This window comes from Dama dama, chromosome 17 (assembly GCF_033118175.1).
Source record: "Dama dama isolate Ldn47 chromosome 17, ASM3311817v1, whole genome shotgun sequence".
Classification (NCBI taxonomy): Eukaryota; Metazoa; Chordata; class Mammalia; order Artiodactyla; family Cervidae; genus Dama; species Dama dama.
This window is the reverse complement of record NC_083697.1, coordinates 24572748-24590767: the sequence shown is the minus strand read 5'-3', so window position 1 is coordinate 24590767 and position 18020 is coordinate 24572748. Positions and strand designations below refer to the sequence as shown.

Sequence of the window (18020 nt, the reverse complement as noted above, 5' to 3'; positions counted from 1 at the left end):
AAACAGGACTGTGTCAAATTCTCTGAATATTATTTCCTTGGATGGAAAGCCAAATATAGTGTCATAGTGGTTTGGAATTAAATAATAGCCTTACTAGATTTTTGTTCCTAAAGAATGACCAGATTTTCATCCTATAATGTCTTCTAGAGACTGAAGTCACAAAATATGAGAATTTGACTCTTGCAAATCTGCAGTCACGAATGTGGAATTAAGAAGCTTAACCCAACAAAGACTGTGGCCCAGCTGTTAGGCGAATCCCGATGCTTTACAACATTTTTATGTTCTTACAAAAAACAAGCCAAATTAAATGCATGAGATTGTATGACAGATGCTGGAAAACAGCTTCTGCTGTTAGAAATGGAAGGCACTGCTGCAAATTAAAACATGAAAGGTAGTCCATGTCTTTACGGCCTTGATTACCACCCTGTTCATCCCCCTTGTTTCTTGTATGGCCATTTCATAGTTTCCCAAGCCTGCTGTGCTTGCTGAGTGCTGGGAACATGGTTGAATAAATTAAGTTCTCTGACACAAACACACCATTAGCTCCTTCTAATCACTGATCACTCATAATTTATTGTACATGAATGTTATACTGCTTCTTAAAGTGCCAAAACAAACTGTCAACAGTTTTAAAATACAGCAGCCCATTAATCTCTTTAAACCAAGTTCTAGGGTTTTCCTTTCATTGGTATTATGAGCGAGGAAGCAGCTTCACTTCCTAAACGCTTGTACTGAGTGGAGCCTCTGCCTGGAGCAGCTTGTCCAACCTGCCTCTTCTTTCAATATGGCATCTAAACCCCGACTTTTAACTGAACTTAGGTTTGCTGGCCAAAAGCCCCTCACTTACTGTAATAAATGAATACTGAGCTGTGTCAAAGCACTTCTCCTTTGATATAGCCTTCGGAGAAAGTATTTTGCAGAAAATTCTGAAGTCTGAGATAGCCTTCTCCTACAAATAATTTCTGTTATGATATTATAAGAACTCGGTACAGACTAATGAACTGTTCAAAAGATTAACTATCAGCCCTTGTCCTGCCTTCATATTTAACATGGGGAAAAAAAATGTTTTTGCACAGTTTAATTTTTCTTCTAAGATCAATGAATGTATTTACCTCTTACAGCTAGTATAATAAAAACCTTACTTTTAACTCTTCTAAATCTCTCCTTTGATGAAAGATGTGGGAATACAAAGAGAATATAAATATTAAACCCTCACCAGCAAGTCTAAATCTCATTGGAACACAATTATGCCTGCCTCAAAGCTTTTAGGCTTCCACAATAGCCAGCTGCAGGGCAGATCCTTTCAAATAAAACAGCCTAAAAGATGATGAATTTATAAATCATCTACTGGTAGCAGGGGCTTCCCAGGAGTCTCAGTGGTAAAGACCCCGTCTGCCAATGCAGGAGACGCAGAAGACACAGGTTCGATCTCTGGGTTAGGAAGATCCCCCGGAGAAGGAAATGGAAACCCACTCCAGTATTCTTGCCTGGGAAATCGCATGGACAGAGGAGCCTGGTGGGTACAGTCCATGGGGTTGCAAGGAGTTGGACATGACTGTGCACACCAGTAGTGGCATTATGTTTAACGTGATCTTCATTTTCTTTGACTTTCTATTTTTGCCTGGAGTCTGAGTCAGTGCTCATATACAGTAAATATTAATGCTTTTTTTTCATTTACTTTTATTAGTTGGAGGCTAATTACTTTACAATATTGTAGTGGTTTTGCCATACATTGACATGACTCAGTCATGGATTTACATGTGTTCCCCATCCTGAAGCCCCCTCCCACCTCCGTCCCCATCCCATTCCTCTGGGTCATCCCAGTGCACCAGCCCCGAGCACTTTTTATTACTGGGAAGGCAGAGTTTGGGAGGCATTCTGACTTTAGGAACACTTCCTTCAAAATAAATATATATCTCAAGCAGTTTAACTTAATTCAACTTCCATATTAATGTAAATTCCTTAAGCATTTTCTGAGGGGACCTGAGACACTCAAACTTTTGTTCTTCTCAAATACAGTAATTTTACTGTTAATTTTATATTTTATTTCTATCTGTTTAAATAGCTATCTCTTCAAAATGTTTTCCTCCAAGCTCATTAACTCTGTTTCTCTGTGGACAGTTTAGGATTATATAAGTCATTTCCTGCACTTTTTAATTTTTATATTATTTATAGCTAGAATGGTTTCATTTTGCCAGCAAATTATTATCTGAAGAGAATAAAGTATCTTGTCAAAAACTTGACAAAAATACAAAGTTCTTTTATGGGCTTTTACTTATAGCCAGCTATATTCCAGAAGCAAAATACCTGTAAGAAAGAAGAAATTTTACAAATTTGAGATAGATTTAAATCAAATGGGTATCTAGTCTATAAGGATATTTTATGGTATGAGATTTGAACTGCAATATCATATATTTTTTAAGTTTGAGATTTTTATCATCTTTTCTTCTAGAAATAAAATTTACTTTCAAAGCATTGGTCACTTTAATAAATAACAGTGATATATAAATATATATTACAGTAACATATAAGCATGTCTATGCGTGCATGTGCTAAGTCGATTCAGTCACGTCTAACCCTTTTCAGCCCCATAGACTGTAGCCCTCCAGGCTACTCTGTCCATGGGATTCTCCAAGCAAGGATACTGGGATGGATTGTCATGCGCTCCTCCAGGGGATCTTCCAGACCCGGGGATCAAAGCCGAGTTTCCTGTGGCTCCTGCATTTCAGGTGGATTCTTTACCACTGGGCCACTGGGGAAGCCCCATATATATATATATATGTTTAGTGGCAAATATCAATAGACTCACTTATAGCAACTGCTCTGCACCCTCATTTCTTTTGTCCTTTATACTCTATTCCCACTCCTTTCACTCTCTCTCACTTCCTTACTGTGTAGATTGTTTTACCCTCCAGTAAATTTCATCATATTTCACATCAAAAATGTCTAAGAGTCAACCTAGGTTTGAGGAGCTTATAAAATTATGGATTCCTTTTGATAGTTTGAGGGAGAAAGGAGAATTTTGTAAAGGTTAATACACCTGAGCTAGGAAAGATTGAGGGTAGGAGGAGAAGGGGGCGACAGAGGAGGAGATGGCTGGATGGGAACACCGACTCAATGGACATGAGTTTGAGCAAACTCTGAGAGATAGTGAAGGACAAGGATACCTGGTGTGCTGCAGGCTATGGGGTCACAAAAAGTCGGAGATGACTGAGCTACCAAACAACAACAACAACACTTAAAATTATATTCTACAGAATTCAGAAACCGTGACAAGCATTATTTTGAGACAAGATAGAGACAGAGGTGGAGAGTCTGAGAATCCTTCTCTGTAGAAGTTAAATTTGAGCTGAGGCCCCAAAAAAATAAGCCAATTTCTTGTCTATATTCAAGATCCTCACTACTGGAATAACAGACCAGTAAACACAGTGATTAAACGTTCTGGCAACTGACTAAGAAAATTACCCTCATAAGTTTATTTTCATAATGTTCATTCAGAGATCCTCCTGGAATAAGGCAAAACCTAACACACTGTTGGTTCACAAACTGTTAGTAATATGGAGTTGCTGATAGCTCAATATTTTTTTACCTCTAACAACCAAATGTAGGGAAATGAAAACAAAACCTCTCCTTACAGTCCATTTACATGTCTTTCATCCCCACATTAGTGGTAATTATAATACCAGAGCAATTTGTAGAAATTCTTTGCCTTGTACAGTCTCCGAAAAACACCAACTTGTCCCACCGCCAAAGTATACAGTGTTCAACAGTGACCTATATTCCAGAAACAGTTCAGAGTTCAGAAAGGAACTTCATTCATTACCTGGGAGAGAACACATTTTGCTGCCCACTTAAGTTCAGGATAGTGACATTCAGAAAGTCTGAAAAAGGAAAAGTGTTCTCTCCAACAATTTTTGTAATCCACTCCCAACATTTTCCTTTTTAGTGTTCAGTATGGACAGGTTTTAAATGTATCCTTTAGACCACCAGTTCAGCTCAGTTCAGTTCAGTCACTCAGTCGTGTCCGACTCTTTGCGACCCCATGAATCGCAGCACACTAGGCCTCCCTGTCCATCACAAACTCCCGGGGTTTACTCAAACTCATGCCCATCCATAGGCTCCCCTTATAGCTCAGTCGGTAAAGAATCTGCCTGCAGTAAAGGTGACCCAGGTTCGATCCCTGGGTTGGGAAGATCCCCTGGAGAAGGAAATGGCAACCCACTTCAGTATCCTTGCCTGGAAAATCTCATGAACACAGGAGCCTGATGGGCTGCAGTCCATGGGATCGCAAAGAGTCGAACACAACTGAGCAACTAACACTTACTTACTTAGACCATACAGGGAAACAACTCTCAGATTAAGAATATTACCTACTGATCGATCATCCTACTTTTCCATTTGGTTAACATTTGGAGAGCTCTAGCAACAAAAATTAAGAATTCTCCTTAGGGATATACTAGCATGAATCAACCTACTCTGTAGATACAAATGAGTGTAACAATGTAAAGACTTGAATGAGAAACAGTGTTTCTCTTAAACTCTCTTAATGTAGAGCTTACCTTGAAAACTCAAGTAGCCACAGGTAATTTTGATAGTATTTGCTTGTATGCACAGAAGTGTTTGGTTCTTCCCTGTAGCTCAGACGGTAAAGAATCTGCCTGAAATGTGGGGGACCTGGGTTTGATCCCTGGGTTGGGAAGATCTCCTGGAGAAGGGAATGGTAACCCACTCCAGTATTCTTGACTGGAGAATACCACTGACAGAGGAGCCTCCTGGTCTACAGTCCATGGGATCGCAGAGAGTCAGATACGACTGAGCGACTGACACTTGATTACTTACAGAAGTGTTTGAAACTAGTTAGGTAATATGTTAATGCTTCTTATATTCTCTAGTAGATCTTATTTTACAGAAAACTGTTCGCTAAACATAGGATGGTAATTAGCTACCACCTACCACTGGGGTCATGATAGACACAGTACACGCCTAATCTGGTTTGTGTATAAACTAAATGAAGACTGAAAAGGGAACCCTCTTACACTGTTGGTGGGAATGCAAACTAGTACAGCCACTATGGAGAACAGTGTGGAGATTCCTTAAAAAACTGGAAATAGAACTGCCATATGACCCAGCAATACCACCTCTGGGCATACACACTGAGGAAACCAGATCTGAAAGAGACACGTGCACCCCAATGTTCATCGCAGCACTGTTTATAATAGCCAGGACATGGAAGCAACCTAGATGCCCATCAGCAGACGAATGGATAAGGAAGCTGTGGTACATATACACCATGGAATATTACTCAGCCATTAAAAAGAATTCATTTGAATCAGTCCTAATGAGATGGATGAAACTCGAGCCCATTTTACAGAGTGAAGTAAGCCAGAAAGATAAAGAATATTACAGCATACTAACACATATATATGGAATTTAGAAAGATGGTAACGATAACCCTATATGCAAAACAGAAAAAGAGACACAGAAATACAGAACAGACTTTTGAACTCTGTGGGAGAAGGTGAGGGTGGGATGTTTCAAAAGAACAGCATGTATACTATCTATGGTGAAACAGATCACCAGCCCAGGTGGGATGCATGAGACAAGTGCTCGGGCCTGGTGCACTGGGAAGACCCAGAGGAATCGGGTGGAGAGGGAGGTGGGAGGGGGGATCGGGATGGGGAATAAGTGTAAATCTATGGCTGATTCATATCAATGTATGACAAAACCCACTGAAATGTTGTGAAGTAATTAGCCTCCAACTAATAAAAAAAATTTAAAAAAAAAAAAAAGAACTGCCATATGACCCAACAATACCACTCCTGGGCATACACACTGAGGAAACCAGATCTGAAAGAGACACGTGCACCCCAATGTTCATCACAGCACTGTTTATAATAGCCAGGACATGGACGCAACCTAGATGCCCATCAGCAGACGAATGGATAAGGAAGCTGTGGTACATATACACAATGGAAATATTACTCAGCCATTAAAAAGAATTCATTTGAATCAGTTCTAATGAGATGGATGAAACTGGAGCCCATTATACAGAGTGAAGTAAGCCAGAAAGATAAAGACCAATACAGTATACTAACACATATATATGGAATTTAAAAAGATGGTCACAATAACCCTATATGCAAAACAGAAAAAGAGACCCAGATGTACAGAATAGACTTTGGGACTCTGTGGGAGAAGGCGAGGGTGGGATGTTCTGAGAGAATAGCATTGAAACAAGTATACTATCAAGGGTGAAACAGATCACCAGCCCGCCCAGGTTGGATGCATGAGACAAGTGTTCAGGGCTGGTGCACCTGGATGACCCAGAGGGATGGGGTGGGGAGGGAGGCGGAGGGGGGATCGGGATGGGAAACACATGTAAATCCATGGCTGATTCATGTCAATGTATGGCAAAAACCACTACAATATTGTAAAGTAGTTAGCCTCCAACTAATAAAAATTAATGAAAAAAATAAACTAAATGAAGACTAAAGCCATTTCCTGAAAACAGTGAATACGTGACAGAAAAGAGAAATGACTAAAATAGCAAGACTTTTCTTGAAATGTGCACACACACTTAAGTCTTTAGGACTTACAGTCTGGCATCTCTTCCTCAAAGCACATTAAAAACAATAAACAGTATAAAACACTTATTTGAAGACAATAATGATTATCCCTACTTAGTATCCTTCCTATAAAACACAAAGGCCAAATTCTCACCGTGAAATCTTTCCAATGTCCAAAGTCATTGCTCCTCTTTTACTGCATAGTGATAATGCCTAGAGTTTTCTTTATATTAAGAGTGCTGCCACCAGACAGAGTTAGGGAAATCTAATTCTAAGAGATTGAAAAACCTCAGGCATATCAAGACCGAGTTATATCACTCTTCATTGTTATGGTTTTTATGTTAAAAATTATAATCAAAGCTGCCATTATTTAGAACTAACCACATGCCAGTTAATATGCTAAGAATGTTACATATGTTAACTCATTTTATTCCTCAAACAGGTCTGCGATTTGGGTGTGAGTTTTCGTATTTTACAGATGACAGGAAAAATCTTAAGAAATTAATGATCTTACCACAAAACTAGTAAGTAGTAAAGGAAGGATATAGAATCACTCCATTATACTACCCCTGAAAAAAGGTAAATCATTTATTGAGCACCTACTTATTGGGTATCCATCATGTACTACATTGCCTCTCTTAATACTCACCCTACCAAATACACTTTAGTAACCCTATTTGAAAGAAATGGAAACAGATTAAAGGTCAGTTAAGCTACCATGCTAACATGACTCTGAAAGGGGCAAAGGAATCACTATTGCAAATGCAAGGAGCTCACTCCCACCCTCATCAATGCCTTATTCATCCATCAGTCATGAGGACATTTATTTATTTACACACTTAATCTTATTCCCAGTACTTTAGAGGTAATTATTTGTCCCCTGTGATCATTATAAACAGCTTGATATACAATTACCAGTGCTTTGGACCGTTTGCTATTGAAATATTCCCAAATACCCAGGGACTTGAGCCCTCACTTTTTAAGTTTTATATCACTAGCAATTATTAAAGTGAGAGTCAGAGTGGGTGTTTCAATATAAACAGCCTCACTGACTGTAAAATTACCAAAGCAAAAGCTCAGATTCCAACCACGAGAGGAGACATGGGCTGTGCTAAGAATAGCTCTGATCACAGCCAGAGAGAGTCCCTTGAGTTTTTTATTTGATATATGATATGGCAGTTTAAGATACTATATTTTTGAGAGTTAACTTATTTATTTCTTCCATGTTCCAAACTTAACTTCTGGTTTTAATTTAAAATCATTATATATTATTTATAACTTATCTGAGAAAAGTCAGTCCTAGGTCATAGAACAATACTTTGGTTTTGTTATAGGAGAGGAAAAATGAGTTCAGAGCATCAATATAAAAGACCATTTAGTATGTACACATATCTTTCTCCCCATCCTTGACTCCCAAAATGGAGAAATTTCTTTGTCACATTAGCTTGTATACACAGTAGATCCAATTCTTATAAAGACTTATTGGCTTTAACATAGACTCTCTGCCTAGTGGTCAAGCTATATGACTACTGGAACTTAATGTGAACACTTCCCATCCATGACCCACAGTCAATCTCTTAAACATATGTGAAATAGGGAAATGTTAAACCTGAACTCAATATATGACCAGTTTTGAAATAAAGTTTTTTGTTTTAATCATTTTTGTTTAACTGACAGTTATGCATTATTCTTCCAGAGGCTTAAAATGAAATCAGAAGAAAGATACCATACCATATACATTTCACCAATATTGTAAACTGAATTCTTATAACATCTCCATTTCTAAAAATCAATACTATGTCCCAGATCAAAACTTTGTATTTTAAAGTTAAAAAAAATTGCATTAGGATGGGGAAAAAATTACAAGGAGCAGAGTATAACATAACTCAGGATCTAAAAAAAAATTTTTTTTTTTAGCCAGAGACAAAGGATACACAAATTTCGGTAAAATACTTATTTGGATGCTTTCAAATGTGGTGGGGTAAGGAGTGTGTTATTTATTAATACAGGCACATGTTGGAAATACTTCAGGTTTAGTTCCAGACCCCACAATTGAGTAAGTCACATGAACTTTTCTTTTCCCAGTGCATATACTATACTGTAGTCTGTTAAGTGTGAAATAATAGTGTTATATCTTTAAAAAAATGTAAAAAATACTTTATTAATAAAAAATGCTCATCATCATATGAGCCTTCAGCAATCCATGGTCTATTTTCTGTGGAGAATCTTGCACCAATGTTGAAGGCTGCTGACCAATCAGGATGGTGGTGCGAAAGGCTGGGGCGGCTGTGGCAATTTCTTCAAATAAGACAACAACAAAATTTGTTACATCAATTGACTTCCTCTCATGAATGATTTCTCTGGACCATGCAATGCTATTTGATAGCATTTTATCCACAATAGAAAATCTTTCAAAATTAGAGTCAATCTTCTCAAATCCTGCTGCTTCTTTATCAGCTAAGTTTATGTAACATTCTAAATTCATTGCTGCCATTTCAACAATCTTCACTGTATCTCGCCAGTAGATTCCATTTCAAGAAACCACTTTCTTTGCTTATCTGTTAGAAACAACTCTTTATCAGTTTAAGTTCTATAATGAGATTGAAGGATTTCAGTCATATCTTCAGACTCCACTTCTATTTTAGTTCTCTTGCTATCTCTACCACATCGGCAGTTATTTCCTCCAGTGAGGTCTTAAGCCCTTCAAGTCATCCATGAGAGCCGGTATCAATTTCTTCAAAATTTCTGTGAATTTTGGTATTTTGGTTTCTTCCCGGAAATCATAAACGTTCTCAATGGCATCTAGAATGGTGAATCCTTTATATAAGGTTTTCAACTGACTTTACCCAGATCCATCATATGAATTGCTATCCATGGCAGCTATAGCCTTATGAAATGTATTTCTTAAATAAGGAGACTTGAAATTCAAAATTACACTTTAATTCATGGGCTGCAGAATGGATGTTGCGTTAGCAGACATGAAAACAACATTAATCTCATTGTACATCTCCATCAGAGATGGACATGTATGCTTGGGTGATCATGTACATTGTCAATGAGCAGTCATATTTTGAAAGGAATTTTTTTTTCTGACCAGAAGTCCTAAACAGTGGGCTTAAAATACTCAATAAACCATGTTGTCAGCAGATGTGCTAACATCCAGGCTTTGTTCTATGTATAGAGTACCAGCAGAGTATATTTAGTAGATTCTTAAGGGCGCTAGGAGTTTCAGAATGGTAAATGAGCACTGGCTTCAACTTCAAGTTGCCAGTAGCCAGTAGCACTAGCCTCTTATAAGACAGTCAGCCTACCCTTTCAAGGCACTGACTTCTCCTCAATAGCCATGAAAATCCTAGATGGCTATTTCATTCTGGAAGGTTATTTTGTTTACATTGAGAAGCTGTTGTTTCATTAGCCACCTTCATTAATGATCTTAGCTAGATCTGGATAACTTGCTGCAGTTCCTACGTCAGCACTTGCTGCTTCACCTTGCACTTTCATGTCATAGAGAAGGCTTCTTCCCTTCAACCTCATGAACCAACCTTCAAACTTTTCTACGTGAACTTCCTCACTTCTCTCTGCCTTCACACAATCAGAGAGAACTAGGGCCTTCCTCTAGATATGGCTTTGGCTGAGGGAAATATTGTGGCTGGTTTGATCTTCTATCTAGACAACTAAAATTTCTCCATATAAGGAATAATGTTGTTTTGCTTTCTTATCATTTGTGTCATTATGGTAGCATTTTTAATTTCCTTCTGGAACTTTTTCTTTGCATTCACAGCTTGGCTCAGTGCTTGGGGCAAGAGGTCTAGCTTTTGGCCTATCTCAGCTTTCAACGCACCTTCCTCGCTTAGCTTAATCATTTCTGGCTTTAAGTGAGAGATGTGAGACTCTTCCTTACACTTGAACACTTAGCAGTCACTGTTCAGTTCAGTTGCTCAGTCGCGTCTGACTCTTTGCGACCCCATGGCCTGCAACACGCCAGGCCTCCCTGTCCATCACCAACTCCCAGAGTTTACTCAAACTCATGTCCATTGAATCAGTGATACCATCTAACCATCTCATCCTCTGTGTCCCCTTCTCTTCCAGCTTTCATTTTCCCAGTATCAGGGTCTTTCAAATGAGTCAGCTCTTCACATCAGGTGGCCAAAGTATTGGAGTTTCAGCTTCAACATCAGTCCTACCAATGAACCCCCAGGACTGATCTCCTTTAGATGGACTGGTTTGATCTCCATGCAGTCCAAGGGACTCTCAAGAGTCTTCTCCAACACCACAGTTCAAAAGCATCAATTCTTTGGCACTCAACTTTCTTTATAGTCCAACTCTCACATCCATGACCACTGGAAAAACCATAGCTTTGACTAGATGGACTTTTGTTGGCAAAGTAATGTTTCTGCTTTTTAATATGCTGTCTAGGTTGGTCATAACTTTCCTTCCAAGGAGTAAGCATCTTTTAATTTCATGGCTGCAATCACCATCTGCAGTGATTTTGGAGCCCAAAAAATAAAGTCTGTCACTGTTTCCATTGTTTCCCCATCTATTTGCCATGAAGTGATGGGACCAGATGCTATGATCTTAGTTTTCGGAATGTTGAGTTTTAAGTCAACTTTTTCACTATCCTCTTTCGCTTTCATCAAAAGGCTCTTTAGTTCCTCTTCACTTTCTGCCATAAGGGTGGTGTCATCTGCATATCTGAGGTTATTGATATTTCTCCCGGCAATCTTGATTCCAGCTTGTGCTTCATCCAGCCCGGCATTTCTCATTATGTACTCTGCATATAAGTTAAATAAGCAGGGTGACAATATACAGTCTTGATGTACTCCTTTCCCTATTTGGAACCAGTCTGTTGTTCCATGTCCAGTTCTAACTGTTGCTTCCTGACCTGCATACAGGTTTCCCAAGAGGCAGGTCAGGTGGTCTGGTATTCCCATCTCTTTCAGAATTTTCCTCAGTTTGTTGTGATCCACACAGTCAAAGGATTTGGCATAGTCAATAAAGCAGAAGTAGACGTTTTTCTGGAACTCTTTTGCTTTTTCGATGTTCCAACAGATGCTGGCAATTTAATCTCTGGTTCCTCTGCCTTTTGTAAAACCAGTTTGACATCTGGAACCTCATGGTTCACACATCGTTGAAGCCTGGCTTGGAGAATTTTAAGCATTACTTTACCGGCATGTGAGATGAGTGCAATTGTGAGGTAGTTTGAGCATTCTCTGGCATTGCCTTTCTTTGGGATTGGAATGAAAACTGACCTTTTCCAGTCCTGTGGCCACTGCTGAGTTTTCCAAATGCTGGCATATTGAGTGCATCAGTTTCACAGCATCATCTTTTAGGATCTGAAATAGCTCAACTGGAGTTCCATCACCTCCACTAGCTTTGTTCATAGTGATGCTTCCTAAGGCCCACTAGACTTCACATTCCAGGATGTCTGGCTCTAGGTGAGTGATCATACCATCATGATTACCTGGGCCATGAAGATCTTTTTTGTACAGTTCTTCTGTGTATTATTGCCACCTCTTCTTAATATTTTCTGCTTCTATTAGGTCCATACCATTTCTGTCCTTTATTGAGCCCATCTTTGCATGAAATGTTCCCTTGGTATCTCTGATTTTCTTGAAGAGATCTCTAGTCTTTCCCATTCTATTGTTTGCCTCTATTTCTTTGCACTGATCACAGACGAAGACTTTCTCATCTCTCCTTGTTATTCTTTGGAACTCTGCATTCAAACAGGTATATCTTTCCTTTTTTCTTTTGCTTTTTGCTTCTCTTCTTTTCACAGCTATTTGTAAGGCCTCCTCAGACAGCCATTTTGCTGTTTTGCATTTCTTTTTCTTAGGGATGGTTTTGATTTCTGTCTCCTGTACAGTGTCACAAACCTCCGTCCATAGTTCATCAGGCACTCTATCAAATCTAGTCTTTTAAATCTATTTGTCACTTCCACTGTATAATTGTAAGGGATTTGATTAAGGTCATCAAATCAAAACCACCTGAATGGTCAAGTGGTTTTCCCTACTGTCTTCAATTTAAGTCTGAATTTGGCAATAAGGCGTTAATGATCTGAGCCATAGTCAGCTTCCAGTCTGTTTTTGCTGACTGTATAGAACTTCTCCATCTTCGGTTGCAAAAAATATAATCAGTCTGATTTCTGTGATGACCATCTGGTGATGTCCATGTGTAAAGTCTTCTCTTGTGTTGTTGGAAGAGGGTGTTTGCTATGCCCAGTGCGTTCTCTTGTCACTGTAGGACTTTTAATTGGTCTAATTTTATTTTATTTTTTTATTTGACCTCCTGTATTTATTTTTTTTATTTTTATTTTTTTTTATTAGTTGGAGGCTAATTACTTCACAACATTTCAGTGGGTTTTGTCATACATTGATATGAATCAGCCATAGATTTACATGTATTCCCCATCCCGATCCCCCCTCCCACCTCCCTCTCCACCCGATTCCTCTGGGTCTTCCCAGTGCACCAGGCCCAAGCACTTGTCTCATGCATCCCACCTGGGCTGGTGATCTGTTTCACCATAGATAGTATACATGCTGTTCTTTTGAAACATCCCACCCTCACCTTCTCCCACAGAGTTCAAAAGTCTGTTCTGTATTTCTGTGTCTCTTTTTCTGTTTTGCATATAGGGTTATCGTTACCATCTTTCTAAATTCCATATATATGTGTTAGTATGCTGTAATGTTCTTTATCTTTCTGGCTTACTTCACTCCGTATAAGGGGCTCCAGCTTCATCCATCTCATTAGAACTGATTCAAATGAATTCTTTTTAATGGCTGAGTAATATTCCATGGGGTATATGTACCACAGCTTCCTTATCCATTCATCTGCTGATGGACATCTAGGTTGCTTCCATGTCCTGGCTATTATAAACAGTGCTGCGATGAACATTGGGGTGCACGTGTCTCTTTCAGATCTGGTTTCCTCAGTGTGTATGCCCAGAGGTGGGATTGCTGGGTCATATGGCAGTTCTATTTCCAGTTTTTTAAGAAATCTCCACACTGTTCTCCATAGCGGCTGTACTAGTTTGCATTCCCACCAACAGTGTAAGAGGGTTCCCTTTTCTCCACACCCTCTCCAGCATTCATTGCTTGTAGACTTTTGGATAGCAGCCATCCTGACTGGCATGTAATGGTACCTCATTGTGGTTTTGATTTGCATTTCTCTAATAATGAGTGATGTTGAGCATCTTTTCATGTGTTTGTTAGCCATCTGTATGTCTTCTTTGGAGAAATGTCTGTTTAGTTCTTCTTTTCTGACCACAGTGCAGTAAGATTAGATCTCAATTACAGGAAAAAAATTGTTAAAACTTCAAACATATGGAGGCTAAATAACACGCTTCTGAATAACCAACAAATCATAGAAGAAACCAAAAAAGAAATCAAAATATGTATAGAAATGAATGAAAATGAAAACACAACAACCCAAAACCTATGGGACACTGTAAAAGCAGTGCTAAGGGGAAGGTTCATAGCATTACAGGCTTACATCAAGAAACAAGAAAAAAGCCAAATAAATAACCTAACTCTACACCTAAAGCAATTAGAGAAGGAAGAAATGAAGAACCCCAGGGTTAGCAGAAGGAAAGAAATCTTAAAAATCAGGGCAGAAATAAACGCAAAAGAAACTAAAGAGACCATAGCAAAAATCAACAAAGCTAAAAGCTGGTTTTTTGAAAAAATAAACAAATTTGACAAACCATTAGCAAGACTCATTAAGAAACAAAGAGAGAAGAACCAAATTAACAAAATTAGAAATGAAAATGGAGAGATCACAACAGACAACACTGAAATACAAAGGATCATAAGAGACTACTACCAGCAGCTGTATGCCAATAAAATGGACAACTTGGATGAAATGGACAAATTCTTAGAAAAGTATAACTTTCCAAAACTGAACCAGGAAGAAATAGAAGATCTTAACAGACCCATCACAAGCAAGGAAATCGAAACTGTAATCAAAAATCTTCCAGCAAACAAAACCCCAGGACCAGATGGCTTCACAGCTGAATTCTACCAAAAATTTAGAGAAGAGCTAACACCTATCTTACTCAAACTCTTCCAGAAAATTGCAGATGAAGGTAAGCTTCCAAACTCATTCTATGAGGCCACCATCACCCTAATTCCAAAACCAGACAAAGATGCCACCAAAAAAGAAAACTACAGGCCAATATCACTGATGAACATAGATGCAAAAATCCTTAACAAAATTCTAGCAAACAGAATCCAACAACATATTAAAAAAATCATACACCATGACCAAGTGGGCTTTATCCCAGGAATGCAAGGATTCTTTAATATCCACAAATCAATCAATGTAATACACCACATTAACAAATTGAAAGATAAAAACCATATGATTATCTCAATAGATACAGAGAAAGCCTTTGACAAAATTCAACACTCATTTATGATTAAAACTCTCCAAAAAGCAGGAATAGAAGGAACATACCTCAACATAATAAAAGCTATATATGACAAACCCACAGCAAGCATCACCCTCAATGGTGAAAAATTGAAAGCATTTCCCCTGAAATCAGGAACAAGACAAGGGTGTCCACTCTCACCACTACTATTCAACATAGTGTTGGAAGTTCTGGCCACAGCAATCAGAGCAGAAAAAGAAGTTAAAGGAATCCAGATAGGAAAAGAAGAAGTGAAACTCTCACTGCTTGCAGATGACATGATCCTCTACATAGAAAACCCTAAAGACTCTACCAGAAAATTACTAGAGCTAATCAGTGAATATAGTAAAGTTGCAGGATATAAAATTAACACACAGAAATCCCTGGCATTCCTATATACTAACAATGAAAAAACAGAAAGAGAAATTAAGGAAACAATACCATTCACCATTGCAACAAAAAGAATAAAATACTTAGGAGTATATCTACCTAAAGAAACAAAAGACCTATACATAGAAAACTATAAAACACTGATGAAAGAAATCAAAGAGGACACAAACAGATGGAGAAACATACCGTGTTCATGGATTAGAAGAATCAATATTGTCAAAATGGCTATTCTACCCAACGCAATCTATAGATTCAATGCAATCCCTATCAAGCTACCAACGGTATTTTTCACAGAACTAGACCAAAGAATTTCACAATTTGTATGGAAATACAAAAAACCTCGAATAGCCAAAGTAATCTTGAGAAAGAAGAATGGAACTGGAGGAATCAACCTGCCTGACTTCAGACTCTACTACAAAGCCACAGTCATCAAGACAGCATGGTACTGGCACAAAGACAGAAATATAGATCAATGGAACAGAATAGAAAGCCCAGAGATAAATCCACGAACCTATGGACACCTTATCTTTGACAAAGGAAGCAAGGATATACAATGGAAAAAAGACAACCTCTTTAACAAGTGGTGCTGGGAAAACTGGTCAACCACTTGTAAAAGAATGAAACTAGAACACTTTCTAACACCATACACAAAAATAAACTCAAAATGGATTAAAGATCTAAATGTAAGACCAGAAACTATAAACCTCCTAGAGGAGAACATAGGCAAAACACTCTCCGATAAATCACAGCAAGATCCTCTATGACCCACCTCCCAGAATATTGGAAATAAAAGCAAAACTAAACAAATGGGATCTAATGAAACTTAAAAGCTTTTGCACTACAAAGGAAACTATAAATAAGGTGAAAAGACAGCCCTCAGATTGTGAGAAAATAATAGCAAATGAAGAAACAGACAAAGGATTAATCTCAAAAATATACAAGCAACTCCTGCAGCTCAATTCCAGAAAAATAAATGACCCAATCAAAAAATGGGCCAAAGAACTAATTGGTCTAATTTTAATATTGTTGCGTCTCAAGAAAGGCCCAGAGGAGAGAGAGAGATGAGGAAATGGCAAGTGGCTGAAGCAGTCAGAATACATACATTTATCCATTAAGTTCACGTTCTTATATGAGTATGGTTACTGGTGCCCAAAACAATTGTGAAGTAACATCAAGCACCTCTGATCACAGATCACCATAACAGATACAATGATCATGAAGAAATCCGAAATACTGCAATAATTACAAAGTGTGACACAGAGACACAAAGTGAACAAATGCTGATGGAAAAATTGTGCTGATAAACTTACTCAATGAAGAGTTCCCACAGATTTTCCATTTGTAAAAAAAAAAAAATAGTTTCTGTAAAGCACAATAAAACAAGGTATGCTTGTACACAAAAATTTTAGGTCCACATGTAACTAAGAAATGCAAAAATCTGTGGCAAAAATGAGACAGTCTAATCCTGACAGATCATATAATCCATTATGAAAGATAGAATTTTTATTAAAAAACACAAAGTACTTAAATAAAACTGAAACAATGTAAAGTTCAGGGACTTGTGAGAAGACGCAAAGAGAGAATCTGACCTAGTTGGGTTGGCAAGGGGGTGGTGCCTCGCTAAGGGTGTGCTTGCCTGAGGACGTCTTCAATGGGGAGGAGTAGTAGATGTGCTCATTCATGTTCAGTCTTTGCAACCCCACAGACTGTAGCCCGCCAGGCTTCTCTGTCCATGGTGATTCTCCAGTCAAGAGTACTGGAATGGGTTGCAATTTCCTTCTCCAGGGCATCTTCCTGACCCAGAGATCAGACTCAGGAAGCAGCTAATTGAACAAAAGGAGATGGAAAGCAAGGTGTACATTCTCCTGCAACTTTGTGATGCATTGACAAAGGAACAGTTTAAACAAAATTCCCAAATCCAGACTTATTTTGGACCAGTGAAAACAATTATTCAAAAATCATGACCACAGAAAAACAACTGGTCTGTTAATTCCATCAGCATGTTTTACCATTGGTCCTACATTTTAACCAAAAATATAACCTGTTCAATCTTTATCAACTGTGCCATGGTGATGAATTCCTTTTAAAAGACTTTAGCTAATTTGCTCAACTTTCATCTCAGCAAGTGGGTACAACTCGTTTCCCCATTTACATTGTTCCTGCCCCCCTCACTTCCTCACATGGGATCACCAGCCCCCGAGACAATTTGGCCCCTACTTCGGGGCAAAATCTCCACACCCACATGCAAAGGCTTTTCTTTTCCCTGGCAATGAGTGCTCACCTGTGAGCTTTTCCTGACTACTTACTCACAGTAAAGAGCATAAAATCCAAAGAAAGAACAAATGGCCTTTGTGTAAATAGGTCACATCTGTCACATCATTTTATGTTCCAAGGCTATTAATTTGGTTGGAATTTGCCTATATAAATACAAATTTTATTAAATTGGAAACAGAAACTTGATAATGATGCTTGGGCCCTAGCATGAATGAAGGATTATATGTTCCTGCCCGTGAAAGAAATAAAAATGACTGCAAACGACAAAAAAAAAATTATAAATGTTGCAAAACATTCTTTTGGATGTTAGAAGAGGAACTCAAATAATGATGTCTTATATGAAGTTGCTTCAGTCTGGCACATGCAATATTTATTTCTTTGTATAT

General features: G+C 38.3%; 1 pseudogene; it reads right to left on the bottom strand.

The window, feature by feature from the left end:
- Window positions 1-8727: 8727 nt before the first annotated feature.
- On the bottom strand, window positions 8728-17042 carry LOC133071587 (tigger transposable element-derived protein 1-like; annotated as a pseudogene).
- Between the last annotated feature and the right edge of the window lie 978 nt (window positions 17043-18020).